Source organism: Macaca mulatta, chromosome 7, assembly GCF_049350105.2.
Source record: "Macaca mulatta isolate MMU2019108-1 chromosome 7, T2T-MMU8v2.0, whole genome shotgun sequence".
In the NCBI taxonomy this organism is placed as follows: domain Eukaryota; kingdom Metazoa; phylum Chordata; class Mammalia; order Primates; family Cercopithecidae; genus Macaca; species Macaca mulatta.
Window position 1 is genome coordinate 95,447,313 of NC_133412.1, and position 21,416 is coordinate 95,468,728.

Here is a 21,416-nt window from a genome sequence, read left to right on the forward strand (position 1 = left end):
AATCGGTCCTCGTCTATATGATCAAGAAGGTGAATGTTCCTTGTAAACCCAGAGGGGATCAGCCCATCAGAGGTAAGCTTCTGCTATCTAAATTGAGATGAGATTCAGGCTTAACCTCAAACGCCAATGTATTTGCTCTTCTAGTCTCTCCTTCTCCTCCTTATTATCATGACACTTTAAAAGTCAAATTACTGATAAGAAATTTGCTTGCTGAGAACATAGAAAGTTAAATGGCTCGAGAGAGGGGGTTGTACATTTTTCTTTAAATCTAAAAAAACACCATGAAGAATCCCAACCTCTCAATAAAAATTGCCCCTGTGTCAATTGGATTTTACCTGCATTCAGTTTTAACATCTCTCTCCTCTGTATAGTGCTGACACTGTCCTTCTGGGAATTATGACTTCCTTAGACACACAATGCTAGAGTCAAGTTGGAACTTAGATTCTTTTTCTTGTAGAAGTGGGAGGCATTTTGTCTCTTCCCTTCATGCATTAATTTAATTAGAAAAACATTCACTGTCTCTCACTATCAGCCTACAGATTCTATACCTTCTCAGTCCTGTGAGAGCCTTATCACTCTGAGATAAATGGTTCTCTTTGTTGTACCAAGGGGGTTCCTAAAGCATGGTAATGGGGAGGAGACACCTAGAGACCAAAGCAACTAATACAATCAATTCCAATCCAAGCCCCAAACCAAGTCTTTCCACCAGCTATTCCTTTCATATCTAAATGTTGTCCTCTTCCTCTGCAGCAGGATAAAAAATCAATTTCTAAGGGTAAAGGCAGTAAACAAAATTTCAGGAATATATAGTATATGTAAGTTTGAGTACATAAAGTTAAAAGATTCCTGAATATCTAAAAATGTTTGAATTTAAAAATCAATATCAAATTAGTAAAAAAAAATTACAAAGATACATGAGCTGTATCATAGTCAAATGTTAATATGCTTAATATATTAAAAGTGTATATAAAGGGATAAGGACAACACTAGCCTGATGGATATATAAGCAAAATTCAGATACAAAAATTATGTATAAATTACTAATGAATATTTGAAAAAAACACACTGAAAATTTTAAAATGCAATGAAGACAGCTATAATTCATATCAAGTTAACAACTATGTTTAAACAATCACAATCCAATGCTGATGAAATTGGGCACATTAAGAGCAATTACATTTATTACTGCTATGATTGCAAACTGATACAGTGTAACAGTAGATTATTTGGCATTAGGTATCAGAAGCTTTTAAAATAGTCATCCTCTTGACCCAAATATTGGAAATCTATCATTAAAGGGGTCTTCTGAGCAGGTTTTATATAAGCAAAATGTTCATTAAATATTTTTCATACTTTCATATAATTTGAAATAACCTAACTCTCCAACACTAGAGAAAAGGTTAAGCAAATTAAGCAATATCTACCCAGTAGAATACTATGCCACCATTAAAAAATTAGATTTTTAAGAGTTTTAAATTACATGGGGGAAAATATCTTCCTCTAATATAAGTGGAATAAAGTTAACAGAAAATTGAATGTACAATATGGCCTCAACAATGACAGAAAATATACTTAAGACCGAAGACTAAAAGGAAATATACCAAAATGATGTAGTTATTGTCTCTGGGTAGTGAGATTGTAGATTATTTCCTTCTTCCTCTTCTTTTTATAATTATATACAAACCACAATTTCTTCTTCAATGATAACATATTTCTATAATGAGAAAAAATGATCTAATAAAAGTGTCTTTTAAATACAAGGTTATGTGCCCTGAAAACACTCCTAGGTTCCCTTAAAGTCATTTGTCTAACATAAGTAAATTTGTCTAAATCTCTCTAGAACACACATTCATATGCTTTACCCCAGGAGCAAGGAGTTCCCAAAATCTACTCCCTGCTATGTAAAATAAAACTGCCTTTAATTTTTTTCTGAATTTGTTTCAGACTTCAAGTAGAGTTCTTTATTACTTCTGTTCAACAGCACAAACTACAAACATAATCTGTTTGGCGAACCATTTTTATTCAAAAGACAATAATACCTTGTTTCTAAATCCTTCCAGAGAACGTAGTGGAAGAAAATGCCTAACATCGGGGAACAGCAGGAGCAGCCTAATTTGACCACAGAATTGTATTTGGCCACTGTCCTCAAAAAATTCAAGTGGATTCAGTAATCCTGAATACCTATTTACACCAAACATTCCTACTATAATAGGTCATGAGGATTAAAATGAGGTGAGTTTAAAGGTGAGCATGACATGTAGCCATAGCAATTAATCTTAGGTTCCTTCTCCCTTAAAAATGACCAACAAAACAAAAGAAATTCTGTATCAATAATTTCAGAATAACATGGAATAATTGTAGATATTTCTATAAGATTTGCACCAGATCCACTAGGACAAATCTACCAGTAGCTAAACACTGTAGAGTCCCTAAAAATGGACAAAGAGAAGATGTGACAAAGATGCTCTTTAGGGGGATAAAGTCATCCTAAAAACTGAAGATATTTTCTGCTCTGCCAATCAAGGAATCACTGTTCTTTCCCCAGCAAGAAGGAGAGTGAAAAGAGGACCGAATTGGAGGGCCCAAATTTGCATTTTAATCATAACCCTTCATAGCTAATTATGAGATCTGAGCATTCTCTGGATCTCAGTTTGCCACGCATAAAATGATGGGTGGACTGAAAGATTTCTAAGTTTTCCAGTTCTGACATTGCATGGGTCTATAAGGAGCTCCATCTTGGTTTGCCCCTGGAGGCACCTGGAGACTTTGGTTTTAGGGAACTAACAAGTCTCAATGCCGAATGAGGATATAGTTCCTCAGTGTAGACTTTTAGAAACTATGCAAGCACTTGGGTCTTCAAAAAAAATTAGTTGGTCCCTGGGCTGTCTCTTATAACTTTAATATTTACACTATGACAAAGTGAAAGTGCTTATTAGTGTTTGAGAAAAAGTAATACCTTTCTCTTTATTCATTCCAATGAGCTTATTTTACATGAGCAAGAAAGCACTGGAGAGATAGAGACCCATGGGATATTTGCCTAGCCTAAGTGAGTCTCAGATGGAAATAAATATGAAAAGTGTTAGCATGGGACCTGTGAGAAACTGATTCTTACATCTGGTCTCCAAAGGGTCAAGCCTCAAATAAGTGACCTTTGACATGCCCCTTCTCTAGTTCTGCCTGGAGCTGCCCACAGTTCCCAGTGGTGTCCAGTCAACTCATTCTCCTGATGCAGGATCATCAGAGAGAATCTGGAGTAATGGCAGCTGCGGGTAAGGGGCTGCCAAATAATAGTGGAACAAAGATCTCTTCCAAGTTTCTATTTCCTCCGAATAACTCAAACACCTCAAGAGTCCAGGTCCCCCTAAAGACTGCATTTTCTTAGCTGCATTCTCTCTAGTTGTGATGAGTGTCTCAAAAAGGAACACCTCTCCTTCTGAGTTTATGACAGTTTATGACCTGCCACTTCATTTCCAGCAGTGTGTCCCAGTTCCTCTTGCAATCCACACAGGACACTTTTTCTTTCAGCAGCCTGGTGTGAGGTCTTGCCTCTCAGGATTAGCTGTGATCTTACTGCTGGGGCGGGAGCACACTTAGCCACAGGGCCCAGAAGAACTACTGTCACTGAAAACAGTACCTTCCTGTATTTAGGGCTCTTCCTCTCTGCTGGTACACCCAGGGAAAAACCCGGCAGAGTCCACCCACAGTCTTTGAGGATTAATTCTGTAAGAACTTTTTACGCTGAAGGGAATCCTCCTCCAGGGGATGATTCTGCTCTGTGCTTCCGAGCTCTGACGGCAATCACATCAACATCGCCGGGGCCTGTGGCAGAAGAGGAACACCACCCACTGGAAACCAGGGGCAAGTTGCTCCTCTGTAGTTCTGGGAAATGGCCAGAGGCACAGTTCTGCTGTTCCAATTTGCAGTTTTCTCTAACATCAAAAACAAAATGTGATTTGCATTTGAAATTTTACAGAATTCCTCATTTTAGGTCAAGACTGGCCTTACCCGTAGGTTAGTGACTTATGTGGTAGGATTTAAAACACACAAACACACATACACACACACACACACACACACACACACACAAATATCATCCATAAAAAGAATTAAATTCCCACCAACCTGCTGTGGCATTCATCGGTGACCCTTTAAAGGTCAGCCATTGAAGGTGCAGGTTAAAATGCAAATTTGTTTCTTGGAGAGGTAGCAATAGAGCTATTATCAACTGTTAATGCTCCAGTATCGCTGGAATGTCAGAGTAAGAAGTTTGGGTTAAAAATTAACATATCAGTAAGTGAAGACTGGCTTTATAAATTACATATTTAATTTATAAAAATGGCAACATTAAAAGGTGGCACCAAAATGTAAATAGAATCAAGATCACTTTGGATAAATTAATGCATGACACATCCTTGATATGTTATTAATGGAAATGAGTTTGGGGGATATAATTTAGCCTTTGAGATTAGTGTCAACAGAGAACGGTATCTCCTCTGGTGCCCATGGCAGAAGCAGAACATTAGTACAATCCACCATAGATCAGGTTCACGTTGTAATTCAGTGTAAGTGGTTTATATGATAAAGAGGGCAGGAAGACCTGGTTTTGACTCTGTCTCTACTACTTACAAGATGCATGAAGCTGCTCAAGTCACTTAAGCAAGGTGAGCCTCGGGTTCTTCATCTACAAAAGTGGGATGTAGGAAAGAAGAGTAAATGTAAAATTCCTTTCAGTGGTTGTCTATTAAAGAATCTCTCCTTCCTGCCTCTATTCACATCCATCAGGGAGAGGAATAGGCTGATGGTGCCAGCTAAGGACCTTGGCACTCCTAGACCTATTCCTGAACAATTAATAGCTCTGAATTTGGGACAGGAATGTTACTGTCATGGTTAATTCCTTCCTCATCTGTCTGCTGGTGCTTGTTCACAATGTCAAAGATATGGCAACTTCATGGGGAGGAAGGGCTAACATTTTGGTGTTTTTGCACTAGCCTGTATGTCTGTCTACTTTTCATATGGGAACCACTTTGTTGATTCAGACTGGAAGCTTCAAGAGGGAAGTTTCTTTCCATTTAATGCACTGGGAATGGTGCTCAACAGAGAACCACACTCAAATGGGGGCTAAATAATACGTCAGTATCACGGTTACAAAAGAAACACGTCCTTCTCTCACCGAATCACTAAATCCTATATTCTATAAAAACAAAATTGAACTGCAAACATTACCACCATGACGAGAGGATTTAGGCACACTGACCAACTGATTAAATTCTGCTTGTCATCCAGAGTGATCCTGGAGGCCTTCAGATCCTCCTTTTCCTGGAGGAAACCTCTCTGTGACTCTAGTCACATCTTTTTACACAGGGAAAATCAAATTAGGCTGAATATCTACAGTGGCTTCCAGAAGTAAACTGATTGCAGAAGGGCAGCCTGCTGCCTTAGGATTGCAGGGGATGAGGAAGGGGTGGGCCACCTGGAAGCGACCTCTACCTTCTCGGCACCTGGAGTTGATTTCCAGATGATCACATAGTTTAACCCTTTTCTTTTATAGACAAGGAAATTGAGGCCCAGAAAGGTTCACAGTCTTGCCCAAGACCTAAGATTAGAAGGCAGAGTTGGGATTGAAAATTGCTTATGCCACACTCAGACTCAAAGCAGATGACCACATTTTCAAATTCAGTGAAAACTGGAAAACCCATATGGGCCTACCCAGCCTGGAAAATCCCCATGTATTACCAGTACATACTAAACCAGTCAAAGATTGACAAGTTTACTTGAAAACCAGTCAGAAGGCCTCTCTCACATACAAAAATCCAACCCTAATAGAACACTCATCGCCCATCAGACTGTCTTAACACATCTCCTTTTTCTCTCTTTTCAAACCCTTTGAGCCTGTGCCAGAAGTGACAGTGCCTGCCACCCTCTCTGCAGTCAGTTCTGACCAGTTATCTGGGGTTTACATCTGTCCTCCGGCCACTCGTCCGCTGCACTTCCTGTGTCTGCTTGTTTCCCCCTGGCCCCAGCTTTACCTGAGGGGTGCTTGGCCTGTGCCTTGAGTTCCAGAGCCTATGTTTACTTCAAAAACATTAGTGTCAATTCCTTCAACTTGTTCCAAAGCCAACAGAGCCTCTCATCAGCAGGCAAGCCCTGCCACTTGTCATGTAACTGAGGCTGAGGAGCCTGCGAGTCCCAGCCAACTTTATCACCTCCCTCTTCTGAGGGGTGGAAGTCCCCAGCATCTCAGGGTCCCCTGAGAGTGCGGGGATTCCCACATCGGAGATTCCCGCATTGGCAAGTACCTGCTTCAGAGAAGCCCATGAGAAACTGGCCCAGAGCAAGCAGGGCCCGCCCTCCCATCGTGGGAAAGCGAAGGGCAGAAGGGGTCTGGCTGGAGGTCACTCCTGCCACTGGTCTTCCTCACTCGGGCCCAGCCTGTCAGAGGATAAAGCACAGTGTTGGGTCGGGGTAGCTGGCTCTCCCCCACCCGCCTCCTCAGGGGTTCAGTAGTCCCTGGGAACAAGATTCAGTGAAGGAATTTCTGGGATGTTGGTCGGTTCTGGCCCTAAGGACACTGGGAGTGACAGTGGGCTGCTGAGGATGTGACAGTGACTGGGCTGTTCCCTTCACATGACCCTACCAGGGAAAGCCCTGGCCAAATCCCAGCACCTGCCGAAAGTTGAAGCTGACCACTGGAGTGATTAGATTCGTGACATGCGGTGAATCTATCGTGACCTGGGGAGTGGGGCTCCTGGGAAAGGACACAGCTAAGGAATCTCCTCCCTCCCAGCATTGCCTGACCCTTTCACAAAGACAGCGTTAGGTAGAGGAGAAAGGAGAATTGGCCTACTCCTTCCGTTTGGCTGTATATGGTTACAGAAATTGTCAGAACTTTACATCTAGATTCAAGTTCTATCTCTAGCACAATTAGCTCTAAAAGTTTGGGAACGTTACTTAACCTCCTGGGTCCTCTTTGTTCATAAAATGGGAACGTAATACATACCTTGGTTGGCTGTGAAAGTTATATGAGTCAGTGTTGCAGGGAAGTTGAAGGCATGCAGTAGATGCGCAAGGAAAGTTAAATTCTGTTCCCCAGTTCATGGCTTGCAAATTGGGGGTTAAACTCATTTAAGCTCAGAGAAGACGTGATGGGGGATCAAGGGAGAAGTGGGAAGCTCATGGGCTGTGGTTCCCCCGATCCACAGTAGACTCCAAGTGACAACACCCTCACAATCCCATGAAACTGAGCAAAATTTCTCTTCTTTCTTATGACATTTCCAGAAATGAAGAGAGAGGGAAGGAAGACACGGAGTCTCTGATCTTTGGCTTCACTTTGGTTCCAAGACCTGGAGTGGATAGCGTATGGAGGGTTGCCTGCTTGTCCAGGCAATGTGAATAAGACCAAGGTAACCCAGCCCAACTCTAGGACACAGCTAAGCCAACAAGCAGCTAGATCTTGTGTCTCAGCATTCACAGAAATGTATAAATCATCTGATACCAATTGCTCCCTGGCAGCCTCTGTCTCCAGAATATAAATGCCCAACAACAGGACTGGCAAAGAAACCAAGCCCTGGGCAATGCCTGCTATGGAGCCTTATTTCTTGTGGTTTGCTAAGAAAAAAGTAGGCCCAGGGGAGAGGAGGGGGAGAACCAGGAGGGTCTAAAGTTCTTCTGACTGAAAGAAAAGACTACATAAGAGAGAAAGAAAGGAATGAGTTAAGTAATAGAAGGTTGTGAGTTTATTTATAATTCAACGAAACAAATTAGCTTCCTACACAAACATTCTGAGGATTAAGTGAACAATATAATACTTTTTTGAGCTCTTTCTGATCAAATGCTTTGCTGTTAAAGGTTATATTCCTGGGGAGTTGATACTGAAGCTTCTTGTTCCTTGTCAGTAAACACAAGGAGACGCCAACCCTCTGTAAATTTAAGTCACATAAAACCTTTCTCCAAACTGTCTGGTCTCTTAACAGCCCCTTTTCACTGAACTCTCTGGTTATGGAATGTAAGTAGCTTTATCACAGCAGCACAGACTTTTGAAAATTTGACATAATAGAATTTCTTCCTCACAAGGCATATCAAACACCATTGCAAACTAGTGGGATGTTTGCTTTTAACCAAGACTAAAGCTGATGGTCTTTTATTTGTTTGTTTGTATTTAGATTATTTCCCACATGACCAATAAAATGTTCTCTCTGACCATTATCCCTGCTGACTAGAAGTGCCAGGAACCTTCACTCACCCTCACCTCCAGAGGTAAGGGTGTGAACGGATTGTGAAAAAACACAGCAGAACATTGTGGGCAGCAGAGAGAAAGTGAGAGGACCCCATGGGCAGATAATCTAAAAGCAGCAAAGAATCAACAGGAAACTAACACAAGTGCCTGAAGATGGAGACAACAATTTTTAGTGATTTTGGCTTGTCTCTGTTCTATGAAGCTCCAACTCAGTGGCAACCTGATGTGAAAATTTGTGAGATATTTCTGGATTTATCTCTATAACTCCAGGTCTGGCATGGTATAGGTTTCTTGAATGAATAAATGAATGAACATGTCAATCAATGAATGAACAGTAATATTAAGGAGGGGGAGAAAACTATTACAGGTCAATGAATGGGGTCCTGGAAGATTCTCCTTGTCTCCCATTGTCTTCTGACTCAGGGAGACAACAGCTGGAGCAGAGTCCCTAGACTTCGGGGACTTAGGAGGTCACACATCTTAAAGAGCATTTCACTATCCACAGCAATTCCTTGGGCAGTTTGAATTATAATATTTACTTCCTTGATACACTCTCCAGCTGTTGTAACTGCTAGTGACCCTTCTCTGAACCCCTACTTCGTATATTAGACTTTTTTTTACATGGAGAATTAATACAGCCTTGACTGCTATGCTTCTTTTTTACTTTCCTCTCTAATAAAAAGATCCTCAAGGGTCCAGACTGTCATACTCTTGTCTTTTGTGTTTGCTTCACTGCATATCCTAGAGCTGAGTACATATGGAAGAATGAATCAATCAATAAAATTAATGAACACATGCTGAGGTTTAAAGAGAAGAATATCAACCGCTTGGTTTGATTACAAAAAGCAACATCACTCTGTGTCTAGCTCCCAGCCCAGAGGTGCGGGCTCCATCCTCTCGTGTGAGGAGCCCACGGTGATGCACAGGCACCTGCACCCCGTGCCTAAACCCTGCAGCTGGCATGGGCCCTGTCTGCTCTTCATTCACCATTCTCACGAGTTGTAATGACAAGTTCAGCCCTCCATGTCACACTGTGTTTTCCATCCCGGGGAGTGTTTCACAGCTATCCCAAGCCCCACGCTGACGAATCAGGGCCGAAAACACACTCCGATGCCAGCACAGACCACGGAGCAAGGGTCAGGCAAGATCAGCCTCAGAAAAGTGAATCCTGAATTGCCATGGAAGTGGGCTTCCTCTTACAGGGACTTTGTGTGGAGATGCGCAGGTGAGCTGTTGGAAAAGACCCGTGGAATTCCCTTCCTCTGGGTGCCTTTTCCGTCCCAACCTCTGGGGATTCCTCAAGAATCGGGGAGGTTTCAGCACGCAGTGTGGGACTCTGTCTGCCCCAAGGTCGGAGGATTCACCTTGGCTTTTGGAAAGAACTGCCCAGTGTACCAGGTTTTTATTAGTTACTTTTAGAGTCGGGAATGCGGGCAGATTTATAAGAAAGTCGACAGAGCATGTCTCTCCACAGGGGAGAAAGCTCCCAAGCCCCAGAAGGCAATTTCACGGTAGCCCAGGTGGATGTCACGGGATGGAAACCAATCCTCAGTTGCCACGAGGAATCTGAGGAGATCCAGGATTACGGTTTTTATGTAACTGTCTTACTCCTGTTTCACAAGGGCGGAAACTTCAGCCCCGTTATGAAATCAACAAATGCAGAAAAGAGACAAGTGGCCACTAGATGGCAGCAGATGGTAAGAAACGTGAGTTGCAGGCGGGCTGGGCAGAATTAGGCTGGAAGCCCCTCCATTTTGCTTTACGTCTTTAATGAGATATGTGAAGAAAATTAGTCCCTTACATGCCAGACACAGATGCCACAGCATATGGAGACATGCCGCACAGCAATATTTCTCTGGTTATTAAACAGGAGGCACCTAACCAGTCATTCACTGCATCATCATGCAGAGTTATCCTTTAGGTCTCTGGATACTGTTGTTGACAAGGTAATAACAGAAGAAAGCAGTTGAGAAGACTAATGTCAGGACGTGGGCCTCTGGGCTCGTGGGACTTCGCCACGCCAGGGGACGGGGCGCATTGCCAGAAAATGAAGAGCAGCCCACTGGGGCCACTTCTCCCTGGCCGGGGGACACTGTGTGGCTCCTGCTGCCAGACTCAGTCCCAGCAGGAGTCTGCTGCTCTCTAGTCCCCTCCGGCAGTCCTTTGGGGCTCATTTATTCAGAAGCCCTATTACCACGAGACAATTCTGTGGTCTGACCTTTCCCCACAAACCCCAAATGGGAAAGGGAGCTCTGGGCATTTTAAAGAGCAAACTACATTGCTTCTCCGGCAAAACTGAAGAGATATAGCATAACTAGAGTGCATTCAGATGCACGTAGATAGGGAAACACGGTTTCCATGCTGCCCCAAACAAAAGGAGGGAGTCCAGTCCTGCTGACTGCGGGGAACAACCTCACTCGGAAGACACTTTTTCCTGGGAGAGTGTTCCCAAGTCCAGAGCAGGCAGGGATTGCTCTACTTTATGACTACATTCTACCCACTTCCCCAGTCCTCACACTTTTCTCCAACTCCACCACTCAGTCTGACTATTCCTTTATTTAATTATTCCACACTCCTAAACCCAGGGGCTTCATAAGGCCTTTGTGGTAGCCGAGGAACAGAGAACAGATTATGCAGTCCAGGCAACCGATCCCTGTCTCAGGCCCAACAATAAACTGTTCTCTTACTAACCTGAAAGCCCAGAACTCCCAGGACTTCTCAGAGTCACTCATGAAGCCCCTTAACAGTCCTGAAATGAAGGTAACTAATACAGCCATTTTTCATACAGAGAAACTGAGGTGCAAAACTGAGATCAGCTGCAGCTCTCCTGGTCCCCATTGCTTTCCCATAGATTCAACCCTCTGAAGCATCCTCCAGTGAAAATGTAGTAGCAAGATTCACCCTGCCAGGATTTCTCTCCCCTTCTTAGATAATTACTTCCTGTGCTAGAAATCCTCCCTTGTCTGTGTGACTTTAGACAACTCGCTTAACCTCTCTGTGCCTCACTTATCATCTGTAATTTGAGGGACTAGAACCGATTGATGACTAAGGCCCATTCCAGCTCTGCAGTCTTGTGGCTAATTTCCCAGTCCTCTGCCAGCCCTCAAAGAGAGTCGTATGGGACACTTTTTCCAACAATAGCCAAACTCAACAGGAGCAAGCAGAATTTCCTTCTGCAATTGAGAAGCAATGGGGTGGTGGCTGGAGTCTTGTTGATGTCTTTTGTCCTTGGAGCGAGGCAAAAAGGGAGGCTTCAGATGTTATTGGCACTAACATCAGGACCTGGAGGTGGCCACACTCTTGTGGAAGGACCATGCAGAGCTGTCCCTATGGGCAGTGTACTTGCATAGCCAAGACTGGGGGATGTTTTAATAACTACTTCTCAATAAGAAGACCTATTTTATTCTGCACAGGGGTGTGGAGCCAATCCAGGTCTCCCAGGAGGAATCTACTCTCACCCATAGTGGAGGATTGGTTCAGCTCAGCTGCTCTCACAAAGGGCTGAATACAGCATGCAGCAGTACAGGCAGCTCCCCACAGCTCCATGTGAAAATGACGCACAGCAGTTATGAATATCAAACCTCCTTTGATGTGTTCCCAGACATGAAGAACAGCCACGGTGGGAGGAGGTGGACTCTGGTTGCTAGCTCTGTGGGGTGGTGCACAGAGGGCCTGGACACATCTGGTACCATCCTGAAGCTCCAGGAGAAATTCAGGCTGGGTAATTACCTAGGACTTCCTAGGATAACAGAGCTTCCTTTCATCTATCTCTCTCCCTCCCTCTCACTCTTTTTCTGTCTCCAACTACAAGGGAATTAGATTCTCCAAGAAATTACAACCTGTTTTTGTACCTTCACCTTTCCCGAGGGATAACAATTCACATCCCTGAATAAAAGTTGTTTTATTGAGCACAAAATGAATGCACCCCCTCGCTCAGCATCTGTGCCAATTGCCTTAAAGCCATAGACCTGGCCTCCGTCAGCCAAGTGAAAGAATTTTCCTCTGTCGTGGCCATTTCCAGACTCTCAGCCTTTCAAGTAGCCACATGGTACCTTGTCCTCCTAAAAGGCTCTCAATGATGATTGAATACAAAGGCTCCAATTCTCTCTTCTGTTGGCAAGACCAGGTCGATCACAGTCATCCACAGCAGAAGACAGTGGTGCTGACAGTCAAATGAGCATCAGGGCACACAGCAGAAAGGGAGAGTCAGCCACTGTCCCTTCATGCCCATTTCAACAGAAAGCTTATTTATATGCAAGGAGTGTTCCCCTTCCAGACAGGGTTCAAGAGCACATTGGTCCCTGGCAACTTAAGCAAAGTCTTCATGGTTATAGAAGGGAGTGGCAAAGGACATGTAGGAAGAGAATCAGTTCTACCCCATGCCTGCACATTTCATTTTCTGAAATGAAGCTGATTTTATTTTGCAGTTAAGTTGGCCTTTGACTGAAAAGCTCTCATACACCCGCAGAGGTCTGCACATACCCACACATGGAAATAACATAAACAGCTACTCTTTACTGAGCAGTGACCACGTGTCAGGCACAATGCCTCGGGCTTCACATGCATCATCTCTAATCCTCATTGACATTCTTGGTGTAGGAGAGCAGCTATTGTTATTCCTGTTTTACAGATGAGGAGCCTAAGGTCAGAAAGGCTAGGAAACTTTCTTAAGATTGAACAACTACGATAGAAGAGCTAAAATTCTAGATAGTTGGATTCCAAAGCATCATCTCTTAACCACTGTACTATGGGGCAATATGCTTATTAGCAAGTGCTTACTCTGTTGCAGGCACTGGAGTTATGAAGTAGTGCAGGAAAGACACAGTTATTAACTTCACACAGCTTCATTTTTACCACACACTCATGCACACAGAGCTACACACACACGCCAGAGTTACTGTAACTGTGGTGTCTTCCAAGAGCCCTGTCACTAAGGTATCTGGTATCCATCCTTCCTCGGTATACTATTCTCGGTCCCCCTGCGCTTGAACCACAGTTTGAATTGTGCGTAGGGTGAAGACTGAGGTCTTCTACAGAAAGGCTTAAGCTGCTTGAACTTTACAGACAATTATGTGAGCAATTCAACCTTTTATACATTATGCTGTAGTTACCCAGCTCCTGAGCTAGTCATCGGGTATTTTGTTTTGTTTTTTAACGTGATCAGGAAGTTTCTCTGACTCATTTCTCTATCTTTTCAGAGGAACAGGGTAGGAGAGAAACAGGGGCAGGGACAGAGATTATTTCAAGCTTAATGAAGGTTCTGGAAGTCAAGTCATAGGTCAACTAGAAGAAATAAAGCAGCGGAAGATTTGGGGTGGGGCTGAAGCTCCATTGCTTCCATGACACCATAAGATAATTGGTGATCTAGGTCATCTAGGTGTGCAAACGTGAAACAAAACGAAAGACGCAAACATTGTTCTAGTTGCAGATTTTGCCAAGAGCAGATTGGTTGCCAAGGCTACTTCAGCCTTGACTCATATAGATCCATGATCTGGGAGACAAGACAGTGTCCTACTGTGCTGGACATCTTCCAGTGACATTGACCCAACTGGGGGAACTCCCTGAGGTTAAGAAAAACCTCCCTCCAAGGCTGAGTTAATGAACTACCTAAATGTAAGACAGGAGACTGAAACCATTTATGTCCCAGGAAAAATGCTGACTTACCTTCTTATGACCTAGACCTCTTTGCAAATCTAATGAGAAAAGTTTGTTACGTACAGATATTTGCCTCCAATTTTATTTCAGGAGATTTGTGCTCTTTCCTGGACTGCCCCTGAACCTGGAGGTAATAATTCTAGATCGAAGTCTCCCTAGAACCTTGAAAAGGGTGGACTGAGAAGACTGGATATCCAGCTCTAGGTAACCGGTCCTCCACTGCCACCACCATGCTTTCTAATCCCCGGGGAGCCTGGTCATCTTGCCAGACAATTGCTATTTCTCCTGACAAAATCTGAGTTAGTAAACTGACAGGGTCTTTGTTTCTGTTTCTCTCTATGCCTATCTCACATATGCCTATGCCTGTCATTAATGAATCTTAATCATCACTTTTATATCTCAACTCTGGCTCCCAGTTTCTGTTTTCCCACCCTTCCTCTGGGGGAGCCATCCCGGAACCTCCTCATTAATCCACAGACAGCCATCTCAGGACTTTATGCTAAGAATTCATTGTTCCCCACTTTCCTGCATTTGAACACTGGAGGGCAATGCTGGACCGGCCAAAGCACTCTAGGTGCTCCGCTCCATCTTTGTCTCAACCTTGCCTGTCATTTCAGGATGCAGCCTCTGGTTGGAAGCCAAAACCAAGGACCAGTAGAGCACCCATAGGCTAGCAGAACACTTAGGTCTATTACAGCAGCTCCTCCACATGGGATCATAGGAATAAAAGGTAGCTCATGGAAAAGCACATCTGGTTTCATGGGTGACACAATCCCCTGTGAAGGAAACTGAGAGGGATGCTTCCCTAACTGTGTCATTAACCAGAAACAATCTGTCTCTCTGACTAGGGGATGCAGATTCCTACCTGTCTTCACTCACTCAGATGTAAGCCCCTGGAGGGTAATGTGTAAGGTCTGCATTCCTGTAGCAAGCACAGTGCTTGGCAACAAATCTTTGCTGGATGAATAAATGGATGAATGCATGCGTGGAAACATATGTATAAAGTGGAACCGGTCATTTTCAGATTTGTTGTTGTTTTCTAGCTCTTATGACACCTAAAGTTTAAATCATTAATCAGTTGCTGAGCATTCTTAGTCTTAAAGTCAGCTAAGGATGGTCAGGTGGTTAATTAAACCAGTGGTTGTCATTATATAATTGTTATTTCAAACACCAATTCAAGAGTTTCAGGTCTCTTATTTTTAGGAAGTCCTTCATTATGTCATCCTTGTGTCCTCAGACCTCACCAGCCTGTGGATTACAAAATACAGACACTATTTCATTAATATTCAATTCACAAGAACCTGCAGGCTCATCATGCGGAATATTGAGCATCTGTGATGTCCCCAAGTGATCTGTGGGGATTTCATATGCCACAGTGGGTCCCCATGAGGCTTGATAGTTCCACAGAGCCAGAGCTCTTCTTCAGGCCACTTTTCATCGTCTTGTGAGACGTTTCTCCAGGCTGCTCTCCACTCTACCTTCACCACAATGAATCCCATATCAGGTGGACACAGTCCCCTCTCTTAATCATTCAAAGCACTGCTAAATGTTTGAGGAAGAAAGAAGAGCACATTTTGAGACCCCAAAACCCAACCTGAGACTCTTTCTACCTCCAAGCAGGCTTATACATAGCAAAGACCAGCTCAAGGCACCCAGTAAAAATCTGCAGGCATCTCCGTATCTCCAAGTGCAGAGAGCAGAGGAGATCTTTTCTTCTCAGTCCAAAACTAGTTTTTTTCCTGCCCTGGGATGATTGACGGTGAGAAAAACATTTCCTCCAGGGAAGCTCTCTACCTGCCCCTCCACCTTCTCAGATGGGGCCCGACCTTCATGACCCCGACAAAGCAAACCTGGTACTCGGCTGTCTTACTAGATCTTATAATACTATGTGTGTGACATCAACAAGTCTAACTAAATTCACACTTGGGAAAAATATGCCCCTCATTCTAACTAAAAAATACCATTTAATTTTTCTAACAGAACACTTACTATTTTGATGCACAACACCTGTTTTCAGTTTTATGATCACTTCATAATCTCCAATACAGTGAGTGAATATTTATTTGAAATGAGAATAACCTCATTCTCAACCTTACTTTAGTTTTCTCAACAAAAGAAGAGTGCTTAAAGTTCATCTAGGGTCTTTACCTACAGAAATTCAATGCTGTCAGCAATCTTCAAGGAGCCGCTGTGCCAAAGGAAAAAGAAAGAAAGAAAAAAGGAAATCCTGCTTTTGTAAGTTATCCCTATTACTAAAATTTCTAACAAATCTCTCCCTACAGTTCAAACATAGGTCCCCAGAGTACATGGTCCTCATCCTTCTCATAAAAATGCTGTTAAAAAAAAGATGTCCTTTGACACCTTTTCTGAGAGCAGAGATTGAAAAAAAATCATTCTAAAATAACATTTTTCTATCACTGTCCAATGGGAGGTGAGTTGATCATAGGTTAGGCATGTTCTATTAGTATATCTTGCTCAGGATGACTTTGGTGTGAGTAAGGCATGGGTTTCTAGGGTAAAATCTCTGTTCTATACCTGCAAAAAACAATGTACAGAAATTTCCATAAGAGAGGAGATTGACAGTCAATACATAAGACTCCATAGGCAGGAAATCTCCAGGGTCAGCTCCCTGCATTCAAATACAGACCTACCATCAGGGCTCTGATTTCCAGGTCAAAGGCTTGGTGAGTGGATAATGCCTAAGGCCTGACGCCAGGCCTGATGTCCAGCTTTAACACTGATGACAGGCCACAGACCCTCCTGCCTTGGGATTCTGAAAAACCCAGAATCTTTCCGAGTTCCTACTGACACTCACTTTGGCCCAGGCAAGAAGTGTCTGAGACTGCTTCCCTTGAAACCATAGTCCTTTCTTATCATTCCAAAACCAAGCAGCCCTGGTTATGCTGCTGTGGCAGAGCAGGTAATCTTGGTGAGTCCTTCCAAACTGCACATACTGGGTTATCCCTGGGGAAATGATCACATTATGCTACTTTGTTGAACACCAAGGACTGCAATAAGGACTATGAATCCCAAATATTGCTAGTGTGGGAGCCAGATCTTTCAGGTCATTCACCAGAAATTATCCAACCAGGAAATTTTCTTTCAAGTTCTGTTCAAAGTCCAGCAGTTTGCATACAGGATTCAGATGAGACTTCTAAGAATCACCTGCATCTTGGATAGAGCACCCTGGCAGCCTCTTGAAAAATCAATTCTCTAAGAAATCTATCTTTTAGAAATGGACCTTCCCAAAGCCAGTGAGAGATTGGGAGGAGTATGTGTTTTCCAAAGGGAGACATATATAGACTTTCATGTCATTAATTTCTGAAGTCAGACCATGATAAATGTTGGTCAGAGTACAATGCACAGCTGCCCAAAGGAGGGGAAATTAGCTTGGTTCAGGAGGACTAGGAAAGGCTCCCTGTGAAAGTTTTAGTTAAAGCTACTTAAAGGATGAATGATTTTGACAAATGAGGGATTGGAGAAGGAAATGGCGGGCAGAGGAAGTGCAGCTTGAGCAATGTCAAGGAGGGATATAGAACTGTGCTTGGGGAACAGTGATCACTAGGTGAGAGTCGAGTCTGCCTGAATTGAGGCAGTGGAGTGGTTAGAGGGGTGGGTTGTGGTTTGACTGAGAAAGCTGTTGTGAATCACACTAAGGAACTAGATTCTGTTATATGGGAAACGGGCAGAAATTGGAGGCACATAAGAGGAAGTGTGCTTCGAAGAGTGCTTGGAAAGATTACTGTGGGTGGGAAGATTGGTTCCGAGACCGGAAACAATGAGATCAGATGTAAAATTAATACGAGACTGAGGTGCACATTGAGAAGGATCAGAAGAACTTGGAAAGAGAAAACAGATTTAAGAAACACCTCAAAAATAGGTAAATGATAGTGGGAATGAAAGAAAAGGGAGAGATTGTCTCTTCCCGACATCCTGGCTATGTGCTGGAAGATTCCCTAGTCCCAGGCCCCAAGGTCTTACCATTAGAAATTAATCCTTACTCATTTGTCCATTAAGGCTTAAGGTGTCAATCCTTCCAGAAATGTTTTTATGTTTCTACTCCATAGGATTGATCCTTAATGCCAAAGGATTAATCTCCAGTGGCAGAATGCCAGGAACCAATAGAGGAGATTTGGGGGCAGTGGTCTTCTCGGGCCCCTCAAAAATCATTACATAGTTGACTGCCCACTCCTCTTATTTATAAAGCTGTTTGTGTGGATAAGTTCCCAACTACTTTGTCTGTGCCCATTTGATCACTGATTGAATACAAAATAAAAGCCAAACATCTATATTCTTTTTCTTCTCTGAATTATCTTTTCCCCTCTCTTCAGATACGGAACGAGGAAACCCAGATCCAGGGAAAATATTCTAAATCCTTGATCTCCCTATCCAGTTGACGCCCCAGCCCAGTAAAATGGCTTTGGGTACAACATTCCGCCAACAGCAGAGACAGCCTTCCCTGGGAGTCTTGAATAGGCCTGTCCAGGGCCACCATGCAGCACACATACATCTTCCCAACCAACTCCACTGTCACAAACACCATCCACACTGTCGTGGGCAAGCCTCTGGCCACCAATGCTCTGGCCAGGGCAAGCCTCTGGCCACCCCACCTGCTCTGATGTGGGCACATCCTATAGCCATGCCACCAGCACTCCTCGTGCACATGTCTACAGTGTATCTGTGCAGTCACAGTTGCCACCAACTCAATTCTGTGTAACCCTAAGTCCAGGCATCTTGGGGTGAGTATCTTCTTATTCCTTTGTCCATTGTCCTGCTCTCCCTTTAAAATTGTTCATGAGAGTATTTTGCAGAAAGATATGTGATCTTGAAAGAGAGAGAAGGAAAGAGATGAGGTAGGAGAGTGGCAGGGGTGGGGGTAGAGACTTTGAGAAAAGCAAGAAAAGAGAAAGGATCCTTGACATCCATCAGTCCCAACTCCCAAAATAAGATTGGCCCTAAAGATAGCTTATTATTTATCCCAAATTAAAATTTTGTGGCTCTGCAATCATTGTGTACACAATGAAAAGAAAACCATCACACAAAAGATGCAGTTATCCTCACAGTGGGAACAATAGCAGCCAAGCTGATTCTGTTCCAAGAATAGAATGATAACAGTGCTAAGTCAGGAACTCCAAAACTTTGTCAACAAATAGAATAATTTCTTGATGGGAAAATGGCTATAAAAGAAGGTGGGCAGAAAAGCAACCTTCCGACTCGAACTGGGCGTGGGTTGCCAGGGAAAATTCCAGCCTGGGTTCCTCCATGGTGAGCTCACAACCAGCTGTGCTGACTGGGGAGAAGTCCTGCCTAACTATGCACAGACTCCAGAATGCCCTCACCTTACCCCTGCCCAGCAACATATACAGAATCTGACAGGCTGTACCTGCTTCTCTTGCCTAAAGTTAAGCATCATTACCAGATTTCCAGCTCCATGATGGCAGAAACTTTGTCTGGTTTTTGTTTCCATTGTATCCAGCATTCAGCAGAAGGTTTGTATATACTTGGCACTCAATAAACATTTGCTGAATGAATGGTTGATTGATTAATCAATTAATTGATTAATTTAAAATGAGCAAAATACTTCCTCCCTGTCTGGCTTCTGAAGAGTGGGTCTAAGTACTAGAAACTGCCAGATAGGCAACAGAAGCCACAGTCCACTTAGAAAAATGACTGTTTCTACCTTTGCTCATCCTTCTGGGCACCTTAGATTCCTGAAATTCAGGAACAAGGACCCAAGAGATCATGACCCACCAAGTGTCTTTCAACAAAAGACTATTTTCCTGGCTGTTTCTTTTCAGAGAATAAGCCTCCTGGGGCTGATAAGGGAATGGCACCATATGCTGAAAACACAGGCCCTGAGTGGCTCCTCTAAGGAGCCTGTTGGATTGCAGCCTTTAAACAAATCTGAGTATGTCTTTTGATAGCACCGGCATCAACCACCCCCAAGGACCTCTTTCCTTTATTGCTTCAGCAATGAAACAGCCACATGGCTGTTGTAGATAAGGTGGCCCAAGTGCATTGTGCATGCAAAGTAGGCTGCATGGTGCACAGCACTGAGAACCGCAGATGCACCATCTACCGGCTTCTCTACATTGCGCTGCCCTTCCTCTGTAAGTGGCCCCCAGGTAAATGGGTACGATTTCCCACCACTTCTCATTTCTCATTTTCTATCATTTTTTTCTTTGCCAGATGGCTCCTGCAAGACTGAAATCAGACAGCCTTCCAACATGGCCACCATGATTGGGACAGATGTCAAGTTCCAATGCCAATATAATATTCCTGATGGGAATTATGGTTCTGTGTGCTGGCATCTGCAGAGAGCTAACCAAAGGCTTACCCATATCTGCCATCCCTTTCAAGGCACCCTGGAATCAGAGCATCGCTAGTTGTCTGTGGACAGAAAATTGTTCTCCAGAATCTTAATCCTTAAGCATGTGCAGCCAAGAGACAGAGCCATTTACTGCTGTGCACTGTGGGCTCCATGATGCATACTGGATATCACACTGAACAAACACTGTAAGCCTCAAGCAGCCTCAACACAGAAAATTCAAAGGATGCACCAACAACACACAGGGTGTTTAGTGTCATCTTAAACTTGCATCTTGAATGCATCATCGATTCATTCATTCAAAACTAAAAGTCCTTTATGGCTTACAAATTGATGTACTGAGTATTGTGAGGGATACAAACATATATAACAAATACTTCTCAAATAATAAAATGTATTCAGCAGGTAGGATCTCCTCACTTTTATCTTGCTAAACCATGAGAAATTAAAATTAAATCCTGTTTAATTACTTGAATCTTCCAGCTGACAAATAAAAGCAGTCTTTGATACACAGAGGGACAAATGAATTGCACACACATACAAAATCAAGGCCAGCAATTAACATCTTAATGACATACCCTTAACTTACTAACATTTCTAAAAGCCTGAAAAAATATTAAATATCTACGTATACATGTATATGTACAGTAAATTTATACATAGATGATAGATGAATAGATACATAGACAGGCATGCTGTAAGAAGCATCATAAAAGGACTGCGCTCAAGTTCAGACTTTAAAGCCAGACTTCTTGAGTTTTGAATTCCAGACCTTCCATTTACTGACTCAATAGCTATATGACCTTGGGCAAGTTACTTTGTGCCTTGCTTTCCTTATCTATAAAATAATGATAACAATAACACCTACCTCAGGGGATTGTTGCAGAAATTAAGTGAACTATAGCACGTGTTACTGTATTCAGAGTGAGGCTTGGCATGTGAAAGGCACTCAGTGAGTATTAACTACTTTTGCCATTGAGTGTGATAATATCCTGATGATGATTACTAAATTTTCCCTCTGTTGGGCTGGGTTGAGCCTTTAGGAAGTTGTTGATAATAAATAAGTCAGTCTCTTGAACAATCAAACATTATTTTCTACATTAGTATCCTATCGAGTAAGAATTAAATATCAATGGAAATTCGGAGAAATACAATTCAAAAGGCCTTCAGGACCTTTTTCCTGGATGGCAATAAATTACT

At 43.0% G+C, this 21,416-nt stretch overlaps 1 long non-coding RNA gene and 1 gene segment (V, D, J or C); one reads left to right on the top strand and one right to left on the bottom strand.

Annotated features, from left to right (window-relative positions):
- Positions 1-21,416, top strand: part of LOC106999341 (T cell receptor delta constant-like) — a 356,123-nt gene that overhangs the window by 264,215 nt on the left and 70,492 nt on the right.
- LOC144330172 (uncharacterized) lies at positions 1,664-6,157 on the bottom strand. The gene is made up of 2 exons (XR_013396086.1): positions 6,027-6,157; positions 1,664-4,681 (listed from the first exon to the last, which is right to left on the bottom strand). It is a non-coding gene; the product is annotated as an uncharacterized LOC144330172 (long non-coding RNA).